Source organism: Protomyctophum parallelum, assembly GCF_964188405.1.
Source record: "Protomyctophum parallelum genome assembly, chromosome: 1".
Classification (NCBI taxonomy): Eukaryota; Metazoa; Chordata; class Actinopteri; order Myctophiformes; family Myctophidae; genus Protomyctophum; species Protomyctophum parallelum.
The window spans coordinates 72,243,326-72,266,614 of NC_139697.1; the positions used below are offsets into that span (position 1 = coordinate 72,243,326).

The 23,289-nt window shown below is 43.7% G+C and overlaps 2 protein-coding genes across 2 annotated transcripts in view; one reads left to right on the forward strand and one right to left on the reverse strand.

The window, feature by feature from the left end:
- The window catches only part of ubtd2 (ubiquitin domain containing 2), a 393,205-nt gene that overhangs the window by 104,907 nt on the left and 265,009 nt on the right, over positions 1-23,289 (reverse strand). The gene's annotated exons all lie outside the window — the stretch shown is intronic.
- The window catches only part of LOC310870246 (actin-binding LIM protein 3-like), an 81,967-nt gene that overhangs the window by 6,395 nt on the left and 52,283 nt on the right, over positions 1-23,289 (forward strand). The window lies entirely within an intron of this gene.

A 23,289-nucleotide genomic window follows, 5' to 3' on the forward strand; every position in this document is an offset into this window, starting at 1 on the left:
GAGGCTTCTCCTCCCCATCCCCTCCCAATCCACCCACACACCCCCCCATATTTCTGGCAGAAGCCGTTGAGGGCTGATTTCACCCTTCTGCGCTCCACTAGTGACACCTACAGCTGTGCCAGGCTGCCTGTAACCTGTTCAGTGGGGTGTGGAGCTTTGAGGAAAGCATGAAACGTCTCTCTGTCAGATGGACAGATGTGATAGTTTCCCTGTGCTCTCCCTATAGGATCAATTAGGCGTCATAGCAGTGACAAATGGACTAGAATACACAGGGGGTCTGTCTGAAATTGGGAGAAAAACTGAAAAAGGAAAGAAAGTCCCAAAAAACCTACTATATAGCTGTACAGTGTACACTGCCTTGTGTGTGAGTCTTGATATCTGCTGTGCACTGTGCACAGCAATTCGGAGGCAGCAGATCTGACCAGTAAACAAAAGGGAATGCACAACAAGTCAGCTTTCCAGTAGCTTTCCAGTAGTGGGAGGGAAATGGGAGTTGGCAGAGAGGCAATTTTTGTGAAGCTTCATTGTGTTTAGTCACGCACAATGTACCAAAGTCTTGGTTCTCTTTGCTCTCTCTCTCTCTCTCTCTCTCTCTCTCTCTCTCTCTCTCTCTCTCTGTCTCTCTCTCTCTCTGTCAGTCTCCTCCTCTCTCTCTCTCTCTTTCTGTGAGCAACATGCATGCATGTCAGAATGGATTTCATAGCAGACATGTACTCAGTGGTGGAAAGTAACTAAGTACATTTACTTAAGTACTGTACTTAAGTAATATAATTCAGTTTTTCCAATTTCCAATACTTCTACTACATCTCAGAGGCAAATATTGTACTTTTCTACAATACATTTAGGCTATTTGAAAACTTTAGTTGATAATTGCTTACTGTAGATTTTGATTATTATTATTACAAAACAATAAACATTACAGTAACCACTTCAGCCCTATATACATTTTGTCCATTTGAAAATAGCCAATCTACAAGTTCACAATGCGTCGCGATGTGACGCATTGTGAGTAAACGTGTAATGAGACATTCTGCATAATGAGACACAAATACATTTTGAATTCCGGACCTTTACTTGTATTTCTACTACTAAAGTAAAACATTTGAGTAAATTTTCTACCATTGGGTGTACAGGCTGTATGTGTGCGATCATGTACATTGTGTTTGTGTTGGTGGGTCCCAGCAGTGAGCAGGTGGGGCAGGACGCACACAGACAGAGCTCTGAAGTCAGCAGCTACAGTAGCTAGCACAGCAGTGCCATCAGTCAGCAGCTTTGTAGGCGAACAACAGCAATATAGCCTCCTTTTTTACGCAGACCTCAAAACCACAGTCCCTGTCCCTAAAGCCTGCATGGGGGAATCACAGGTGTTACGGGGTGTGTTTCCCATCAATCTGCGAGGGCTATTTGTAACTATATCACAGTGGCTCTCAAACTTTTGCAAGTCAGCGACCCCCCAAATCGGTATGTATTTAGCCGCGGACAGCCGCGGACACCCGTCTGAAAAGGTTTTGTGCCAGGGTCACCCAGAAGAGAAGGAAAAAGTAAATTGATCAAAATGTTCTTTGCTTTTTCCATTCAGCTTTTCCAATGGTGGCGCTTCAGGTTTTTGAGGGGCACTAGCCATCACGTCATTATGTCATATGACAGCCAAGTCTATGGAACCCTAACCCTTATGCCCCCCTCCCCCCAAAAAAGAAGTGAGGGGTGCTCTTATCATCATACATCACCATACATCACATTCCGTGCTCAGCCAATCAAATCATCACGTTCATGCTACACGCAGACACACAAAGCTGGGCATATAAGGGGCTCAACGTGACGTCATGTGGCAGCCAAGTCATTGGACTTGTAATGTTTGCTTTAAGCATGTTTGCATGTTAGCATGTTAAGCATGTTAGCATGTTAAGCAGCATGTTTGCTTTAAGCATACATGCTCATCATGATAAAAGGCACTTCACACAAGTGTGATTTTATTTTATATATACCGTAATTTCCGGACTATAAAGCGCACCTGAATATAAGCGGCACCAGCTAAATCTAGGGAAAAGAACAAATGTGTACATAAAGCCGCACTGGACTATAAGCCGCATAGAGGCCATAGAGATAGATTTAGAAGGTCCCCTAGCGGCCGTTAGCTGTAAAAACCCATAGATTAGCTGCACCGTTGTATAGGCCGCAGGGTAGAGATCTGCAAGCCCGTCGGGGCCCGCCAAAACGGGCCGGGCCCGGGCCGGGCCAGGGCCTATATTTTAGGCCCGTGCAGGGCTCTACCGCAGGGTTCAAAGCATGGAAAAAAAGTAGCGGCTTATAGTCCAGAAATTACGGTAAACAACTCTATAACCACGAGTCTATAACCGCTAGAGGCCGTGCCACTGCTGCACCATACACCCAACTGGAAATGTTCACCAAAGATTAGCGATAGTCGATAGAGGAATGGCCATGGATCACATAGATGTGTTTATAGTACATCCTCTCTGAGGTATCTTGTGTGCACATTTTGACATGAGAGGGAAAGGTCATGGGGTCACTCATATATAGTCAGGACTCATCCTCCAGGGAGCACGCGTGCACTCAACAAGATTCATGGCAATCTGTCCATTTGATTTTGAGATATCGTGCATGCACATTCCATGGCAATGCAGTCTTGTTTGTGGGCTCAAAGGACATTAAGTGGAGAAGTGGAAAACAATCAACTCCCATCACATATAGGCCTCTCTAAATATGTTTCCCTTTCACTCGTTATCCTCTACACCACACACACACACACACACACACACACACACACACACACACACACACACACACACACACACACACACACACACACACACACACACACACACACATACACACACTCTCTCTCTCTCTCTTTCTCTGTGTGTGTGTGTGTGTGTGTGTGTGTGTGTGTATGTCTGTTCCAAGCTGTGAATTTGTGGGAGTTATATGTACAATGGCTCTCTGTTTGGTAAACAATGTAATCTCCTGTTGGAGCGACCATTAAAAACTGGAGAGTCTTACGTTTTGGAGCTTGCCGGAGAGGAGAAGGAGATGGGAGAGGAGAAGAGGAGATAGGGGTGAGGAGACGATGGGAGAGGAGAGGAGAGAGGGGAGAGGAGAGGATGGGAGATGAGAGGGGATGGGATGGGAGGGGAGGATGGCGAGAGAGGAGAGGAGGAGGAGTGGATAAAGGAAGCTGAGAAGCTGAAGGGAGGGCAGTTTAAAGATAAATGGTGAGAGGAGAGAGTGGCTTCAGAGAAGAATGGAGAGTGCCGTGAAATAGATAGGCGAGCAAGAGAGGAAGATGGATGGGAAGAGGAGCTGAGACTAGTGTGCATGCGAGTGTGCGTGCGGGCGCTGGTGGGGTGTACGACGGGCACGTGGAAGTGCGTTTTTATTTGCAAGAGTGTGTGAGAGAGTCATCCACATGGCTACAGCCAGGTGGAAATTCCGTTTAGCTGAAGGATATTATTCAGAAGCACTACTAAACAGTTGAAGAAAGCACTGTCTTCTGTCTGCTCTCCTCCCTGCAAAAGAGCCACGGAAGGTCCCACGTTGGTGATGTATATTGACAAGGACAGACGGACAGTGTCAGGGTGGCAGACGTGTGCTGGATGGACAGATCGATAGTCTCAGTGATACCTCCCCTGGGCCCTGCTGTCTCATCCTCTCTTCCTCCGTCTATCCGCATCTTTTCCTTCTCTTTCTGCTCACATACTGCATTTCCCTTTCTCCTCCTCCTCTTTGATCCCTCCCCGAGCTCCCATCTATCCTTTGTTCTCCCACTCCAGCACCACGCTGTCCTCCTCTCACTTCTGTTTATCTCTTATTAGTCTGTCCTGTCCTGTCCTGTCCTGTCCTGTCCTGTCCTGTCCTGTCCTGTCCTGTCCTGTCCTGTCCTGTCCTGTCCTGTCCTGTCCTGTCCTGTCCTGTCCTGTCCTGTCCTGTCCTGTCCTGTCAGTAAGGACATGGTGTAATCTCAGCCTCCTGCATATAACTATGATTAACTATGACAGGTGCAAGGTTTCAGTCTACACTCAGTGGATCTCACATTGGGAGGGAATAGTGACACAAGCAGTTATAGCTCGCTGGCCACCAAGCCCAATGTGCAGGGTTTGAATCGGCCTCAATGCCTACAATAGGGAAGTGATTCTCAACCTTTACATTTCAAGGACCTCCAGTTTCATATGCATTCAGCCCCGGGCGTCTATTTGATACTGTCTTTCCCCCATCTCTTTTCCCATCTACCGTGCAGAATCCTCAGTGTTAAAATACCTCTGAGAAATGGAGCCATTGTGCAGAATCCTCAGTGTTAAAATACCTCTGAGAAATGGAGCCATTGTGCAGAATCCTCACTGTTAATTTACCTCTGAGAAATGGAGCCATTGTATAGGCCGGTATGGGATCCAATTGTTTCTTCCTACCAATCATTTAGCTGGGGACCCCAAGGAACCCAGAGGGTCCCCAGACCACACTTTGAGAGCCACTCAACTTTCCCTACTTCTTCCTCTCTCTCTCTCTCTCTCCCTCTCTACTTAACACCACACTGTCCGTCACCGCTGTGCTTTCAAACACTGACACCTGCAAGTATGACTAAATACAGTTCTGTGCCAATATTCACATGGTTCTCCTTGCTTCTTCCCGTGTCTGACTGAGACCCACTGTGGGTTCAGGGTGGCGTGTGCTAGTACAGCATACTGGGAGTGAACAGTATGAGTGTATATTCAGTCTTCCAGATTCCAGACGGTCATAGACGATTGGGCTGTGTCTTCAAGGACAAACTCTGGAGGGATAACTATACTGCTACAAACAATACATTGACTGGCAACTGCACTGACTCACTTTGAGTGAGTGTGTGTGTGTGTGTGTGTGTGTGTGTGCGCGCGCGCGTGTGTGCGTGCGTGCTGGGCCAATGGTTCATGTTCATGTTCAGTGAGTGCCAGTGTGTGTTTGTACATGATGTGCATGCTTGTGTGCGTATCAAAAGAGATAAATCAAACACGATGAGCGAGTCTTTGTGTATAGAGCCTCCAGGAACTGTGTTCCATCTTTTCAAAATCCATTTCTCTTTTCTGTCTCTCCATTCATCCCCTTGTGTCTTTACTCACACTTACTGTGGGCAGAAAACCCTACGCCAGTGTCAAGTCATTACATACTGTCTCTCTGCCAGTTACAGTGTGTGTGTGTGTGTGTGTGTGTGTGTGTGTGTGTGTGTGTGTGTGTGTGTGTGTGCGTGTGCGTGTGCGTGTGTGTGCGTGCGTGCTGCACACATACACACGTGCATAGGCCTGTCTTCTCATCATTTCGCTGTGTGAGGAACATTAAAGTCTGAAACGGCAGGAATAGGCAGGAAGACTAATGTAGTGGCAGCAAACTGTCCCAAGTATCACTGGTCAGGGAGATTATTCTCATTTAGTGGATCTTCTCTAACATCTTAGAGGTAGTTCAATGGATGTCCGGGTAGTCAACGGGACCCAATGAGTCAGTCGGGGGATTAGCTGGTCTGTTACCTTCTTTAGTATCAATACTATTGTTACGGATACGGGTATTCTGAATTGAGTTATTCCATCGTTGACTAGCCTATTTACAGAATGTTTATTATTATGGTTTAGTTTTACCATATTAGGGCAACCCAACAGGTGTGACTGCATCGTATGTAATTCATATATTCCTCTTAAGGAAATCCCCAAATAAGGGGGATTCGCTAAAACTGAATCATGGTTGGGTTAATGGTTGGGAGTAGAATTGGGGTGAGGTTTATCTCACGATTTTGCAACCCATTTTTTTTCACCCAGTGTCAATTATCTAATGTAATCCTGGGCGCTACACTTCCTCTGCCAACCTGGGGGGGCAGCGGACTGACCTCATGCTTCCTTCTATGCATGAGGAGTCCAAGCTGCTTAATTTCACCTGACAGGGGAGAGTTTCCCCGGCTGGACGTAGCACGTGGAAGGAACACGTTATTTCAACCAGTTCCTTTCCTCTCCATCAGGCGCCTCAGCTGGCCAGGGGGAGGTATAGTGCAGTCATCCTAGAGACCAGGATTACTGCATGTTTTTTGTGAGGGTACCTACCCTAGGGGACACGGGGAGAACATGCGAACTCCACACAGAAAGGCCCTTTTGCCAACCCCACCACAGGGTATGGGCACTGATGACGTGGAGGAGGGAACACACCGCCAGTGCCCACAGCGGGAATCTAACCCAGGACCTTCTAACTGTGAGGCCAGGGGGTGAGGTTTAAGGGATATGTGGAATACCTACAGTGCATTGTGTAGGCATCGTGTGCACACGTCTGTCTGCACGTCGACCCTCCAGCGCTGCTGCCTAATAGCCTAAAGCAGTCTCTGTAATTACTCCCAGACAAAAAAATATCCAGCTGAACCCCGCCAGCTGAGTCGAACAGAAGGAAGGCAAGATAACGTAGACACAGAGACAGAGAGAGGGGAGAAGAGTTTGGCAAGGCAGCGTGAAGGAAGGAAAGCAAAGATAATATGGAAACAGGCATGGCGGGTGTGAGGAGAACAGCGAACAGAGAGGAATGTAATAAGAATTATAGTGTAACAGCATGGTGCGTGAGACAGCATAAGAAAGATAGAGGATGGTGGTGGTGGGGGGGGGGGGTGAAATAGAGGGAGAGAACAAATTTGAAGGAGAGACGGGGGGCCAAAAAAGAGGGGGCCAAAGAGAGAGACATAAAGATGAAAAGAGGAAGGGATTGAGGGGGGAAGCAAGTCAGTTAAGTCTGTGGAATTCAATTCAGTCTTTTTTCATGTACTTTTAACTTTAACTCCACTGACCTCCTCTCTATTCCATTTTAATGGGGATCTTTTTCACAAGAGGTGACAAGTTTGACTGACCACTGTTTCTCAACAACCATTGCATCACAGGTGCTGTGTAGCATCAAATTAGCCCATCAAACTGGGTGTTTGTTCCAACCATAGACTGTAAAAAATATGGACAAAGCGTTCCCCGGGTCTAACATGAACGTAAAATGTCAGTCCTTGAATTGTAAATCGCCATCTTTCTAGATCCGTTTTGGCCCAGCTGGCCATTGGCTGGCCCAGACAACGAGGCGGGACTTCCCCCCTTCTTCTTAGTTGGTTTTTATTTTGACTCGAGTGGGTGGGGAATCCCGATCATAGACTGTAACGGTAGCCACGCCCCTCAGAACATACGCGACTTTATGGTAATTTTTTTTATAAATGGGACCATCATTTTCCAAAAAGAATATTATGACATTAGAAATGAGACTTTAAACTAGTGACTGGAAGCAGAAAGTATTCATGACCATGTTTATTAAGGTAATACAGTCTAGGTGAAGTTGGGCCCAAATACATGGACTTCTATGGGGCTATGGGTGTTTTTGGGCCCAATGACAGCGCCACAACAGGCCATTATATGAACTTTCAGGAAATCCCGATTTCCTTAGTGGCTTCACAAAATATCTGTCTGACTGCCCCCCCTGGTTCCAACCCAGAATAGTTTAGGAATATTTCCCGTTACGCTAATTGTGTTACATTCATATCTATTGTGTTACATTTATATCTATTGTGGCAAAAATAATAACAAGGACATTTTCAGCTGTTTTGCTGTTCTCTCTGGCACTAAATGCTAATTCGAGCTGCCTGAATGCACTCATTACTTTCATACCCTGCTGCATTTTGCACAGACAGACGGATAATCATCAGAGAAAAACAAATTATATACCGTAGAACTCTAGACAGAGCCAGAACACACAAGGCATTACAGACTTATTGCAAGGGTATAACTGTGCATTCAGTTTTCACACTGTTCACACTGTGGAACAAAGGCAGTCACGGAATTGAAATTGGCGATTAATTGTTGCTCAGTGAATTTCGGTTAACGATCTTATTTGTGTTTCTGTTGTTGAACATTATTGGAACATTATGAATAAAAGTTTCATTTCTGTAGGGCTGTTTAGGCTTCATAAACAAATGGTGCACAGGGCATATATGACAAGTAACACATATTGAATTGCTTTATTCTTAAAAATACACAAGCTCAAACACATTTGGAAGTTGTAGATCTGCTATTTCCACTATTTTCTATTTATTTTTGAAAATAATATACATAACATGGAAATTATTGATTATTATGACCATTATGCAAGTAATTGGTTAGGCAATTATGTAATGATTGTGACAGGCCTTTGTACTGTAGATCAATGTTTTCTCGACACTAGGAAGATTGCGAAGCCAGAACTCAACTGTATTTTATAAAGCACATTTACAACCAGAACCACCAAGGTGGACCAAAGTGTGGTACAAGGTCAAATTAAAAACAAACAGGAACAAGAACAGGAAAAGTAAAAAGAAGCAAACAAATTATTCAACTGGAGTATATAAAAACAACATTTCAAAACTATTCAGCAGGGCCAGGATTTACACACACAGTCAAACTCAAACAGGCCAGGGAGAAAAAAAAGGAAGACCCAATGTGTCAAATCACACCGTAATGTATTTCTGTCCTGTGCCTGTCAGAACATTTTGTGACCCAGGTGTGGGCCCTGGCCAACTCACTGCTGGACAAACGCTGCTATAGAGGGTATATTTCCATCTGCCAGAATCGCTCTAGCATGTCAGAGGTCACTACCCAGACTGCCCAGGGGTCTCAGGGTTCCCTACCACAGTCTCCGCAGCGAGACAGCTGGTTCGCTGGAGACTGACTGAGCTGACCGATGCTGTGGGGGACATAAAATGTCAGACTAGTTTGAAGTTTTTTTTTTTTTTTTTTACAGTATAACCACTTTAAACCTTGAATCCCTGTTTTTGGGGCATATGGGTCAAACAAAAAAAAGTGTTGTAGAGCTTGTAGATCAGTTACAATTTACAATTTAGGCATTTAGCAGAAGCTCTTAATCCAGAGCGACTTACATTAAGCAATAACAAAAAGCATGGCATACATCACATATATAAAAAGTAGTTATCATGAAACATGCATAAGCTAAGAACGTAACAGTGGAGTATCTATGTAAACTATACATACTATACTATATTATATATTATACATGTGTACTATAAAGTGCTATGACTACATAAAATGCAATTCTAGTGCTGTCTACGTAACATGCTATAAGTCTGTTTAAAATACTATCTAAGTCTACATGAAGTGCTATATTTAAAATACTATCTACGCAAGCAAAGGTCGCTCTCAATCTATTTTAAGGACATTTTAGTGCTTTCATCTTCGTGTTGCTCTTGTTTTTACAGTATTGCGAAGCGCTTTGGAACCTTGGCTGATGGTTTAAAATGGTGCAGTAAATACAATCGTATTTTTGGTTTAATTTAGACTACAGCCATGACAGGTGTTCTTCAACCAGGGGGTCGTGGCCCGAAATGTGGGTCGTGAGTGACAGATATTCTAGCGGGGTCCCGTCGATTCCCTTGAGAAATGCCATTGACCTGCCAATGGAGACCTCACAACCCTTGACCCTGTCCGACCGCACCTGTTGTTCTGAATGCTTAAGCTAAGGTCTGCTGCATTTAGCCAGGGGGGCAGTCAGACAGATATTTTGTGAAGCCACAGGAAATCGTAGTTCATATAATGGCCTGTTGTGGCGCTGTCATTGGACCCAGAAAAACCCATAGCCCCATAGAAGTCCATGTATTTGGGCCCAACTTCACCTAGATTGTATTACCTTAATAAACATGGTCATGAATACTTTCTGCTTCCAGTCACTAGTTTAAAGTCTCATTTCTAATGTCATAATATTCTTTTTGGAAAATGATGGTCCCATTAATTAAAAAAATGACCATAAAGTCGCGTATGTTCTGAGGGGCGTGGCTACCGTTAGAGTCTATGATCGGGATTCCCCTCCCACTCGAGTCAAAATAAAAACCAACGGAGAAGAAGGGGGGAAGTCCCGCCTCGTTGTCTGGGCCAGCCAATGGCCAGCTGGGCCAAAACGGAGCCAGCCAATGGCCAGCTGGGCCAAAACGGATCTAGAAAGATGGCGACTTACAGTGCAGGAATAACAGGCTTCATTTTACGTCCATGTTAGACCCGGGGAACACTTTGTCCATATTTTTTACAGTCTATGCATTTAGCCCACTATGTGTGTTGACTCAGCAGCACTAAGAGCAGAGCATATTTTAAGTCAAGTGCTTCCTCATTCTGGATCATCATATCAGCGATTGGCTCCAATCAGTGTTGGGTAAAACCCTATAACCATATTAATCAATTTTAATTTGAGCAATTAAATAATCAGTAGTCGTCGTGTCTGATTTAAACATATCTAATATGTGTTATTTACTTTAGAACTCGTGAATGCATGCATGGTTAGTCTTCCTACTGCTGGATAATCATGTTACATTTCAAGATATCTATCTATTTTTTTTAGAAAACAAGACAGTCAAATTACCATTGGGGCTCCCATATGGATCTTGGCTTCCACGTGTCCAGTAATAGCCTATGACACATAACTCCATATTTGGCAAGGTTTTTCACCCCAATCCAGCTGCCATTCATCCATTATAACATTTAATTTAAATTGAGATATTTCGAAAAATAGTCAGACAGACAGGCTGAGACAGGCAGACAGACAGACAGACAGGCAGACAGACAGACAGACAGGCAGACAGACAGACAGACAGACAGACAGACAGACAGACAGGCAGACAGACAGACAGACAGACAGACAGATTCCCCACTTCCCCTCCACAGAGCTATGCCATAAAAAGGACAAACTGTAGGCCTAAACATGTGTTGAAGCTACAAGAAATGTCCTGTGGTCTGAAATATGAATATGCTGTAGTTGCTCTCTGGAGAGGACAAGTCTGAGCCGCTCCAAGTCTTGCCTGCTTGTGGCCAGATTAAATAGCTTCTCACTTAGAAGCTATTAAATGTGTGCTGTGGGCTGTAATGGATGGGGAGTGTGTCTGGGGATGAAGGGCCTTTGCTGTGCTTTGGGATTCCGTGTTTGTCTCTGAAAGAGTGAGACGAGAAAGGAGGAGAGAGTTCAATGCTGCAATTCACAACCTTTATGTACCTTTTTTTATCCTACCGTGAACCTGGATCTCCCATGATGCGAGAGACCAAACAGCAGCTAATCCCTGCCTGTCCAGGGGGAGATAGTGTGCCTAGTGAGCTTCTGGCTGTACCTATTTGTCAACCAGTAGACAATGTGTCCTACTCAACAACATCAGGGTCTACACACAATAGGGCCTCCACTGCAATTGTGTTAGTTATATTTTATCAACATATACTCTACCATACACATTAATAACGTTTTATTCATTCAAATTAATTACGGATTGCAGATTCCCAGATGTCTACCTGGGAATACACAGTACAATCCTGAGTATTCATTAAACCTTAGAGGTCCATTTGGTTACATTTGTACACCCTTGGATTTACGAATGGATAATTGAACACCACGGATTTTACTGTGTATGTCATGTCTGTATGTGTAAATACCATAGACTGTACACACATGCATTATGCATGCGTGTGTTTGATTAAATGCATGTTTTGCTTGTAGTGTGTGGGTGTATGAGTGTGAGTGTGAGTGTGCATGTGAGTGTACGTGTGGGTGTGCGTGCGTGCGTGCGTGTGTACAGTGTGTGTGTGTGTGTGTGTGTGTGTGTGTGTGTGTGTGTGTGTGCGTGTACATTATGTGTGCTTGCTCTTTTAGCCACAAGTCTCACATTATTGTGACCAACATTAGTTCCAGTCGGACAGAGAAAGGTCCAGTCGGACAGAGAAAGGTCAAGCTGGTATTTTAGAACAGCAGCCGTTTCACCAAAAGAGACAGAGAACACACTGGAAAGCTTTGATGTTTGTTTAGGACTAACAATGATGGCTTTTGCTGCTAAATTCTACAGTCTGACTGATGCCAGACTAATGTTCTGACCGATATGCATAAAATAAGCTCTTATAAGCAACATATAACATTATAAAACATCAATAATTATACAATGAACATGCAAACAAGTCATTATAAAAAAAACGATACACCAAAATCTATTTGTTGTGCTGCTGTGAAAGAGAGCCATTTGGAATCCTGAGGCTGATGACAGTACGTCAGTACGGGAAACTCATATACGTATCAGTATGGGGAAAAATACACAACATGTATGTATGTTTTTGTATTTTTCCTGTGAAATGTGTCCATCCATGACGTCAAAACATTGTTTCGCTTACGGCCGTTGACAAAGCAATGAATGCACTTGACATAAATGGTTGTACACACTACCACATTTCGCAGTAGAAATTCATAGAAGACATAAAATAAGGTATGTTTTAATGTGATTTTGGATTTTGAATATGCAAAATTGCAATAAGATACCGTATACAGCATGATGTGTACACCAGGGGTCCTCAACTAGAAATGATGAAGGTCCACAAATAATTTTTTGAATAAGACCGAGGTCCGGTCCTATGCGCGGCGTCCATCGGAGAGCGGGGCTCTATGCCCGTTTAGTATGGTCAAGCCAAGCTTATACAAATCAGATCGCCTTCCACACAACCAATAATGGGGTGCAGAGTGCAGGCCCGGAGTGGAACTCCAAATCAGGCCGGGAGTTATACGCCCTGGCAGGCCACACTGCGCGCGCGCCAGAATTTTGGAGGCCCTTGGGGGACATTTTGGGGGCCTTTGCAGCAATTTCACATGAGAAATGTAACCTTTTTTTTTTTTTTTTTTTTTTTTTTTTTGGGTGGTCCGCAAAGAGGTGGTCCGCGGTCCGGTCGCGGACCGCGGTCCGCCAGTTGGGTACCCCTGGTGTACACTGTACAGTGCACAGTCTGACCACCTGAGCAGCTATCAGCTGGGTGAAGCTGAAAACTGAACGTAAATGCACGTGCATGTTGTGTCAAGTGTCAACTAGGTCTTATTATTGTTATGAAAGATCGGGGTCCAGTTAGCAAAAGAAAAAAGCTAATCATGCAGTGATGTTGCACTGTTTTCAATATGATTCACAGGAGCCATGGGTTAATTATGAATTGAGTGGGCAAAACCATACCTATATTTGATTGTTATCACTATTAAACTTCCCCAATTGAGTACTTACACGAAGACAATTACATTTTTAAATAGGCAAATGAGGCATCATGTAGGAAAAAATGCAAAATAATCGCATGTATGAAAAAGCTACTACTGTGGAAGGGTTATCATGTATACATTTACTTGTATTGATCCTACAAACAATTTAATATACAGTAGGTCTAGTTTTTCCCACCAATTTTGGAGCTCTGGCTCATGGACTAAGAACCAAAAAGAACCGAACCATTGGGAACCGGTTCCGGGGCCACTGTGTTTTCTGACACATTGTAGTGTTTAACAGGCAATAGAGGTAATCGGTACACTGAGCACATGCTGAGGCAGGGAGGGTGGAAGACTTTGGGAGCAGAAAATATGCTGGCAATTGTTTGTTGATTCGTACAAAATCATGGCACTGACGATCACACTTCAGGTTGTGTTATGTTGAAACTTGTATCCTTGCAGAAAAGTGCTACCCCAAGCTGCCAAGCATCTGTGTGAGATCATGTGCATGTGCATGTTCATAACATAGCCTTAGCATGGTAAAGTACTGTCTGAAGTAATAATAATAAACTTTAATAATAATAATAAACTTTATTTATATAGCACCTTTCATACATAAATGTAGCTCAAAGTGCTTTACAGAGCAGAAAAGATAATAAAAACTAGACAAAGTGCCAATCGGCACAGGTCTCCACCAGGGCAGGTCAGGTTGTGGCCTCATGGTGGCGCTATAACAGGCTGTTGAGGAAGATTTGGGCCGGAGGTTCGTGTTGGAGGGATGCAGGTACAATGTTTTTCCATGTGTGCATACATAAGTTGTATACAGATCGATGCAGTTATAGCTAAAAACAGGAATTGGCCTGTTATAGCACCACCGTGAGGCTGATTTTGAGGAAAAAATTGTGGCATGTCGTCCTCGGCCTAGTGAAAATGTGCGTGTATAATTTAACGGAAATTGCACACTGTGTTTGTGATTTGTGGCCTTTTTTCGAAATGGTCGAATCGTGTGAGCTTTGGAAGCCAATCTTAGCCAATCAGGATGGAAGATGGGAAATGGTGCCGCTCCGTGTTGATCACATGACTATGGAGATAGTGTATACCGATTTGCGTGAAATTTGGATAAAATCTGAAGGAGTAATAATAGAAAATGTGTTTTACATATGTCGGCCTCCTGGTGGCGCTATAAAGAGCAGATGTGAAAAATTCCAGGCAAAGGTTTTTCCTTGGCCTCTAGGGAGTTGGCATACAAAGTTATCCACAGATCCGTGCAGTTAGAGGTAAAAACACTTTTCGGCCAGTTATAGCGCCACCTTGAGTCTGAGTTGAAATTGTTCATGTGGCATTTCGTCCTCGGCCTAGTGGGAATGTGGGTGCACAATTTCACGGAAATCACGCGATGTGTTCATGATTTGCAGCATTTTGTTTGAAACTGAGCACTCCTGTGAACTTTGGAAGCCAATCTTAACCAATCAGGATGGAGTGTGAGAAATCTGAAAGACCGGTTTCGTTGAATGGCTCTAGAGAGACTGTGTACCAATTTGCGTGATGTTTGGACAAAATCTGTAGGTGTACTGTGCAAAAACTTGTTTTGCACAAAGCGGCCTCCTGGTGGCGCTATAACAGGCCGTTCTGGAAAGTTTGGGGCAGAGGTTCATCGTTGGCATCCAGGGAGGGTGTGTGCAAAATTTGGCATCGACCGGGTTAACGGTGGCCGAGATTAGCTGCTCACGGACACACGGACGGACGGACGGACACACACGGACGGACGGACACACGGACGGACGGAGTGCAAAACATACTCTCCCCACATGCCTTCGGCCTGGTGGAGACATAACAGGCCCTTCTGGAAAGTTTGGGGCAGAGGTTCATCGTTGGCATCCAGGGAGTGTGTGTGCACAATTTGGCATCGACCGGGTTAACGGTGGCCGAGATTAGCTGCTCACGGACACACGGACGGACGGACGGACACACACACGGACGGACGGACACACGGACGGACGGAGTGCAAAACATACTCTCCCCACATGCCTTCGGCCTGGTGGAGACAACAAAAGCAAAACAAAACAGCATTAAAACAGGCATGCAGTTAAAACAATAGGACAATAACGCAGTGTCAAACTAGACAAAGTGCCAATCGGCACAGGTCTCCACCAGGGCAGGTCAGGTTGTGGCCTCATGGTGGCGCTATAACAGGCTGTTGAGGAAGATTTGGGCCGGAGGTTCGTGTTGGAGGGATGCAGGTACAATGTTTTTCCATGTGTGCATACATAAGTTGTATACAGATCGATGCAGTTATAGCTAAAAACAGGAATTGGCCTGTTATAGCGCCACCGTGAGGCTGATTTTGAGGAAAAAATTGTGGCATGTCGTCCTCGGCCTAGTGAAAATGTGCGTGTATAATGTAACGGAAATTGCACGCTGTGTTTGTGATTTGTGGCCTTTTTTCGAAATGGACGAATCGTGTGAGCTTTGGAAGCCAATCTTAGCCAATCAGGATGGAAGATGGGAAATGGTGGCGCTCCGTGTTGATCACATGACTATGGAGATAGTGTATACCGATTTGCGTGAAATTTGGATAAAATCTGAAGGAGTAATAATAGAAAAAGTGTTTTACATATGTCGGCCTCCTGGTGGCGCTATAAAGAGCAGATGTGAAAAATTCCAGGCAAAGGTTTTTCCTTGGCCTCTAGGGAGTTGGCATACAAAGTTATCCACAGATCCGTGCAGTTAGAGGTAAAAACACTTTTCGGCCAGTTATAGCGCCACCTTGAGTCTGAGTTGAAAATGTTCATGTGGCATTTCGTCCTCGGCCTAGTGGGAATGTGGGTGCACAATTTCACGGAAATCACGCGATGTGTTCATGATTTGCAGCATTTTGTTTGAAACTGAGCACTCCTGTGAACTTTGGAAGCCAATCTTAACCAATCAGGATGGAGTGTGAGAAATCTGAAAGACCGGTTTCGTTGAATGGCTCTAGAGAGACTGTGTACCAATTTGCGTGATGTTTGGACAAAATCTGTAGGTGTACTGTGCAAAAACTTGTTTTGCACAAAGCGGCCTCCTGGTGGCGCTATAACAGGCCGTTCTGGAAAGTTTGGGGCAGAGGTTCATCGTTGGCATCCAGGGAGTGTGTGTGCAAAATGTGGCATCGACCGGGTTAACGGTGGCCGAGATTAGCTGCTCACGGACGGACGGACGGACGGACACACGGACGGACACACGGACGGACGGAGTGCAAAACATACTCTCCCCACATGCCTTCGGCCTGGTGGAGACAATCAGGAGAAGGCAGTGGTACAAAGATAAAGCAAGGCAATGACATTTAAAAACAAGCAGTGAATAACAAAAAATAAAAGATCACTTAAAAGCAATGTTGTAGAGGTGGGTCTTGAGCTGAGCTTTAAAAATGTCTACAGAGGCTGCCTGACGAAGGTACAGTGGGAGCTTGTTCCATGCCGACGGCCCGTAGAAGCAAAAAGCTGCTTCCCCATATTTTTTGTTGCCATTTTTTTAGGCAAAGCTAGCAGGCCAGCAGTGGAAGACCTCATGGACTCATGCAGGTCGATTTTGAAGGTGCGGTTTACCAGGTCGTGATACATAAATTGGCCTCGCTCTGCGCACATTCGTATTATGAAAGGCATATCGGCCCGTGTTGAACGCACTCGGCCCGTGTTGAACGCACACACATTTGGCATACCGCGTCCCTGAATATTTTAGCATTGTGGGAGTGTCCATATGTTAATTATTCTCGCTTTGCGCAATTTGCTATTAAGCCCCTTGACCTAAAGACACTCAGCGCATAACGATTAGACGTGGGTCTGACCACCTCATAAACGCAAAAAGCACTGTTTGATTTGACACTTGAGCGCCTCTGGGAGGCTGGTAGAGTGTTGCCATGTCTGTTTATTATAAGCGGCTTATTTTTCTGTAAAGTTGCTTTCTGTGTGATTGCTTTTCTTGTTTCTAAAGTGGTTATTTGGGCTTTTCTCCTAATGTTGTTTAAACCAGTGCAAAACAAGCACATTCCCATGTCAAGGATCCCCAGATGAATGCATTTGCCCAACTAAGGACAGCTAATCCAAAAATTAAATAAAAAGATTACTTTTGAAAATAGCAGATCTATACCAGCTCACAATGCATCACATTCATTCATTAAAACTATGAACTCTGACTGCAGGGGGATATATAATGATCATTATAACAATGTGCAAGAACATATTTAAAAAGAAGGAAGAACTTTATATTTGTGGACAATCAAAATATGTTTTTTTATTTTAATGTGGTGTCATTCAAATTAATCTGGATATGGCAGACTCACTATTTAGAAAATAAAAACATGGCACTTCATTTAAAATAGGTTACAGACCCCTGTTATATGCGCTTATTTTTATAGACCCATTTACTTGTTTCTATGAGACATGGCAGTTTTGCGTCTATTTAAAAAAAATGTTGAGATTAGAAACGGCCATAATTCTTTCATTTCTCAACCTTAAAAATAAATAAAAACATCTCCATAATCCGTGGGAAATGTGCTTTCATATGCTGTATCACACCCGATTCAAGTCTTCTTCAATAAAATGCTACGAGCGAACTCAGCGAAGACCATACCATCGGGGCCACAGCATTACAGCACGCATTCAACTCATTCCTTGACTTGAATGAAATAAAATATAATAAACGTTATTTTACTGGTGTTTTTCAATAGAAACAAATAAAGAGCGTGTGTAGGCTACTGTGTGCAAGTGCAACAGTGCATATACATGCATGCACTAGGCTATATTTCTTCCGTGTCGGGATGGTGATTGAGCTCTTCAAGTTCACAGCCCGTTTGGTCTTTCATAAAAAAACGTTGATATTAGCCTATAAACACTCATGGTTCTCTCATTTCTCAACCGTTTTATTAAATGTAAAAATCTCCATATTCCTTAGGAATCTTGCTTTCATTCGCTGTATGGTACATGGTTCTATCGTTATCGAATTAATTAATTACGCATGGATTTCCAATTTGCCAATATGCTGCTATCTACTCGCAATTCCATTCCGATCTGAAAGGTGGGTCTGTTCTTTTGAGGCATAAAGGTGACAGCATGCAGTGCAATAGGAATAATTAACCCAAATGTGACAAAGGCATGTCATGTCTTCTATGGTGCCAGCCTGAAGAAATGTCATACCACGATCCCCAAAGTGCGCATTCCGTATGTGACATCAGCTGACTGGTAAAGAGAATAGTACGGACATGTTGATTGGGTACGTCTCAAACACGCCTTAAACACACCCATGACTAATTCAAGGCCGTTTTGCGCACTCCGCGGGGTGTCAAAAGCGCTTCTTAACATGCCCAAAATTGCAATATGACATACTACACGCCCCCAGATCATAATACTGTAATTAGATTAGTAATATAGAAGTAAGTAAAATAGAAGTCCTAAATCGACCCCATGGACTCATCAGTGCTGAGGTTAGTGCACCGTTTCTAAATAATGTCTCAGGGAGGTGTTCAGAATCACTGCTTTAACAGAGCACAACATGCTTTGCAATCAGTACTCTGTGGCCAGGCTCAAACTGCAGACACCTCAACTACCAGCAGCACCACGTATCCACAAAGGGCAAATAATTTGCCGTATTCACACAGCAGCCATTTTGCTATTAATTTAATTCTTCCCAACCCACAAATATGACGTGAGAGCAAAATGGCGTGGGAACCAATGGCCATGTGGCCCATAGGTCCAGTATCTCCTTTTTCTGTAGTGTGAGGCAGCTTGATGCACAAGTAGCCTGGACTTGATGCTAGTATATTTCACACTTCGCAGGCACTTACCTGCAATCCAACTCTTGATGCCGAGTGCCAAGCAGGGAAGGCCAGTCAAAATCAGCCAGCCGTCCACCTCCAGTATTCTTTTCCCAGATTAATTGTGTTTTTATTGTGCTTTATTCACGGCTCATAACTAAAGCGTTGATGATCGCGGTTACAACATTTATGTTTTGGGTGAATTAAGACGATCGCGGGACATGATATATAGCCAGAATTTACTTCCGGTTTACTCCGGATCAGGTTTTCGCCTTCAAAATAAGACTATAGAATGAAAAGACGTGGCAGATGCTAAACGCAGCGGGAATTAATCTGGCAGTTTAACCAAAGGCCACGTGAAAAAAGGCCCGTCAGAAATGTTTATAGTCAGATTCTGTGTGTATAATGATATATAACATATACTGTGGGTTAAATAACCCAGATTCGACAGGATTCTGTAATTCTAGCCCCAGATTGGGAATTAGGGATGTCTGTTGTTCCCCTTAAAAAAAAAATTCCCGTTTAGTGCAGTGTAAACAAAGAGGAGCCAGATTAGATTTTATGGAAATGGTCCCTCTGTGTACTGTATGGGGCCTTTCACTGCACACTCATAAAATATTTACAATTTACAATGAAGGCGCTTTTCTCATGCTCATGTCCATTCAATCAATTGAGTAAATGCAATCAAGAGCAATACGTTATTAAGACACAGCAAAGGATAGAGCTTTTTTTAAAGGGCCCCAGTAGACCTGTGTGGCCGTTCGCCAGAAAGGTGGGTTGTTTGAAATAATAAGAAAGAAATAACATTCTCGCACATTTCAGGTGCACTTCAGGTGCTCTTGAACATTTTTGTCTCTAGACAATTAAAAAACCATGGCACTAGGTCTTTAATGAACCAAGAGTAAGCAATTATTTCAGCCTACTGTCAAGGTAGTGACAGTGTTCTTCACTTTTATATAGTTTTATTGTCTTTACCGCTTTAATTTGACCCTGAAAGAGCGTAATACATTAGACAGACCAATTACTATATTCTCTCTCTCTCTCTCTCTCTTGCTCACACGCACGCACGCACACCCGTCGCACGCCCGTCGCACGCACACACGTGCACACACACGCTCATTGCCACTTAACAAGCTGGCTCAGATCAGGTCATGTCCATTCACTCCACTGGGCGTATGGCCATTATCTTGATTAGAGTTGAGACAGCCTATTCTCTGATGTTTTCAACAGCAGGATGTTGCAGAGTTGGCTCCCTTGCATACCACAGCTTTTAATATCATGTCATATGGGGACTGCATACCACAGCTTTTAATATCATGTCATATGGGGACTGCGAGCTTGTATTTCTGATACAGCGCTGGAGCTGCAGAACAGGCAACTATGATTTAGGGTTCGTGTGTCCACCGATGCATTACACCCTTATACAGGTGTAATGCATGATACAATATCGTGCTCTGTGACTTGTATAAAAAGGCTGAGCAGGCCAAGTTTACACACATTTTATATTAAAGTGCTAAGAAAATCAGCATCTGAGTGAGTGTGAAAGAGGGTTCATTATTTCAGCGTGGAAGGCAGCAGCTTCTGGTTGAAAGTGTACATTCGATGACCGGGGTGCTTGTGCATTAGTGGGATAAGGAAAAACTGTCATAGAGAAATGTTATAGTTGGGGTTACAGTACAAAGATAAATACACATTTGAGACAGAAACAGAGGATCCGCGGGCACTCAATTGTTCAAAGGAGGAATCCTCTTTTATTATGACAAGGCCAACCTGTTTAGACCTACAGTATAGAGATCTTCATCCGGCCGAGGCACATTTGAGTGTTCAGTGGTGCAAAAAAAATCATTATTACGCACTTGTCTGCAGAAATGTGCAGAAACGTGATAGGGTCAGATGAGTCATCATCCTTCACCATATTTCAACAAGTAGCATACACCGAGACAATGGTACAGTTCTGAATGCTTGGCCCCTTCAGAGAGGCATGGTTTGTGGCCACTGGTGACCAGGGGTCACTGCTAATCACTACAGAGTTATTCTGTGTGATCACCTTTATAATTGTTTTATCCTGTTGGGATCGGTCTCTTCCAGGATGACAATGCTCCTATCCTGTCTACAGGGCACAAGGGGTCACAGAAAGGTTTGATGAGTATGAAGATGTTGTGAATAATAATATGCTACAGTATGACCTTCACACGGTCACCCGGTCGCATCCCACTTGGACTCCTGTGTTAGACAGCACTCTCCACCACCTTCATCAAAATACCAAATGAGGGAATCACTTTTGTTAGAATGGTGTTCCATCCCTCTCGTAGAGCTCAAAGACTTGTACAATCTGTCCCATGCACTTTGAAAACGATTCTGGAGGTTCTTGTGGTGGCCCAACACCTTTAATAAGACACTTTATATTGTTTTTTTGTCACCTGTCTGTGTACTGTATGTTTATATATATGACCAAAAGTCAGTGGACACCCTTTCTGATTACTTCTAATTAGTGCCCCTGGTTCCATTGAATGGACATCTTTATGCTACAGTTACAATGACTCTAGACAATTGTCTGCTTCAAGTTTTGTGCCAGTAGTTTGTAGTATGTGTTCTGGACTGTATAATGACAAGGTTTTGGCAATGACAAATAATGAACACTGGTGGTGTTTTAATTAAGAAAGCCAAAAAATAAACAAAACCTATAAATAGACCAGTGGTGGAGTCATCTGAGAGGCAAGGGCATTTTCTTCTTTTTTTAAGGCACCCAGCTGTTTGTGATGATGCATCAGTTGTGATGCATTCATGGCAAAACAGCTCCAAACCCTGATTTAATTAAGTCACTTTATTATGTGACTATACAAGTCTGTAATAAAACACGCAGGGAACTCTTAACTATTTAACCATTGATTTAACAAACACACGTGAGCTCATCAACTCTCTGGCCAGGGTAATGTACATAGATTGTTACATAATCATGAATGCTGAATTCAATTGGGCTTTGTAGATGATGCTGTTTTGGGCCTTCCCATTTAGACTGGTCGAAACCAGTTTTGGTCTGCTTGTGTCTATAGTGCCGCTAGCCCATGAACTATCCAGAAGGAGAATAATAGCGGAGCCTGTAAGCAGGCTGGCCTCTTGGATGGAAAATGTCAGGAGGAAGCGCTGGCAACCTGCCTATCTGGTTGACCTCATTAATTTCATGGGAACATACCGATGCCAATATACAGTACAATGTAGAGGAACATGGCCCCTGTCAGGACAAACTAAGATGTAGTTGGGTGATAAGCTGTTGCTGGCCAGCATACCGGCGACCTCCAGACCCAGGTAGCAGCAGCAGCAGGCTGACATGAAGTTGAAGAGCAGAGCCGTCTTGATGCTCGTGCCAGTGGTCAGCACGACGGCAAAGTCTATGGGAAAGTCATCAGTAATGACCTTATGTATTTAATCTTATTCATAATTTATAGTTTATTGCACACAGTTAAGAAGCTTGAAGTGTAAGATATATAAGTCACAGTACGTGTCACAGTATCAGTGACGGTAAACACATTGAACTTGATGTGTTTGAATGTTGTACAGTAGTCAGCTGTTAAGATTGAGTTGTGTTCTGAACTCAAATGCAAACACTCAAAAGACAGAAAGACTGCTAGGTACATTTAATGTCCACATAAAGCAGGATAATGGCAATGTATACATATATATATATAAATATAATATGAATACATAAATACAATATATATATAAAATATAGTATAATTAGGTATCTATGAGGATATAATATAAAGCTATACTTACCAAAAGAGTAGTCGAAGACGAGCTTGTACTGTAGATCGGCAGACAAACAAACAGTCCAGAACAAAGGGGTGACGAAGGCAAGGAGTGGCACTGCAGATAGCCAGGTCTGGAGGATGAAAGAAAGAAATTAGCAACACAGCTAACACTGCAGCTAAAACACAAAAGCTCTAAAGAGTACGAACAGCAACTGAGTAGAGAGCAACTATACTTTTTACAACTATGCGTTTCTATGGGAAGATCTGGCGAGGAGTGGAGGAGAAGGCAGGGTTTATGAAGACTCTGGTATAGAATGGGAACAGGTGTGCAGTGCCACACCCAGGCAGCTCGTCAGAGGTGGACCTGACTAGGTGGTAGAGTGATGACGGCGCTGTGGGTCGTGCCCAGGAACACCAGAGGAAGGTGGAGGTGGAGGCTTCGAACCTGGGTTCATTTTGTGAGCAGTGGGGTCACGTTTGAAGGTGTTATCATCCTTTACACTCCTGATGCAAAGTAACGGTTTCCTCTGTTCCTTTAAGCTGAAACACACACCACAATACATCCACAGAGACTACACAAGCCAGCCACTCAGCACACGCACGCACACATGCATGTACGCACACACACACACACACACACACACACACACACTTAACATCTCTGAACAGAGCCTGGACCACAAGCAATCACTTAGCTGACAGACTTTGCTTTGGCTAAATGAAAGCTATTTATCATACTGTCAATGCACA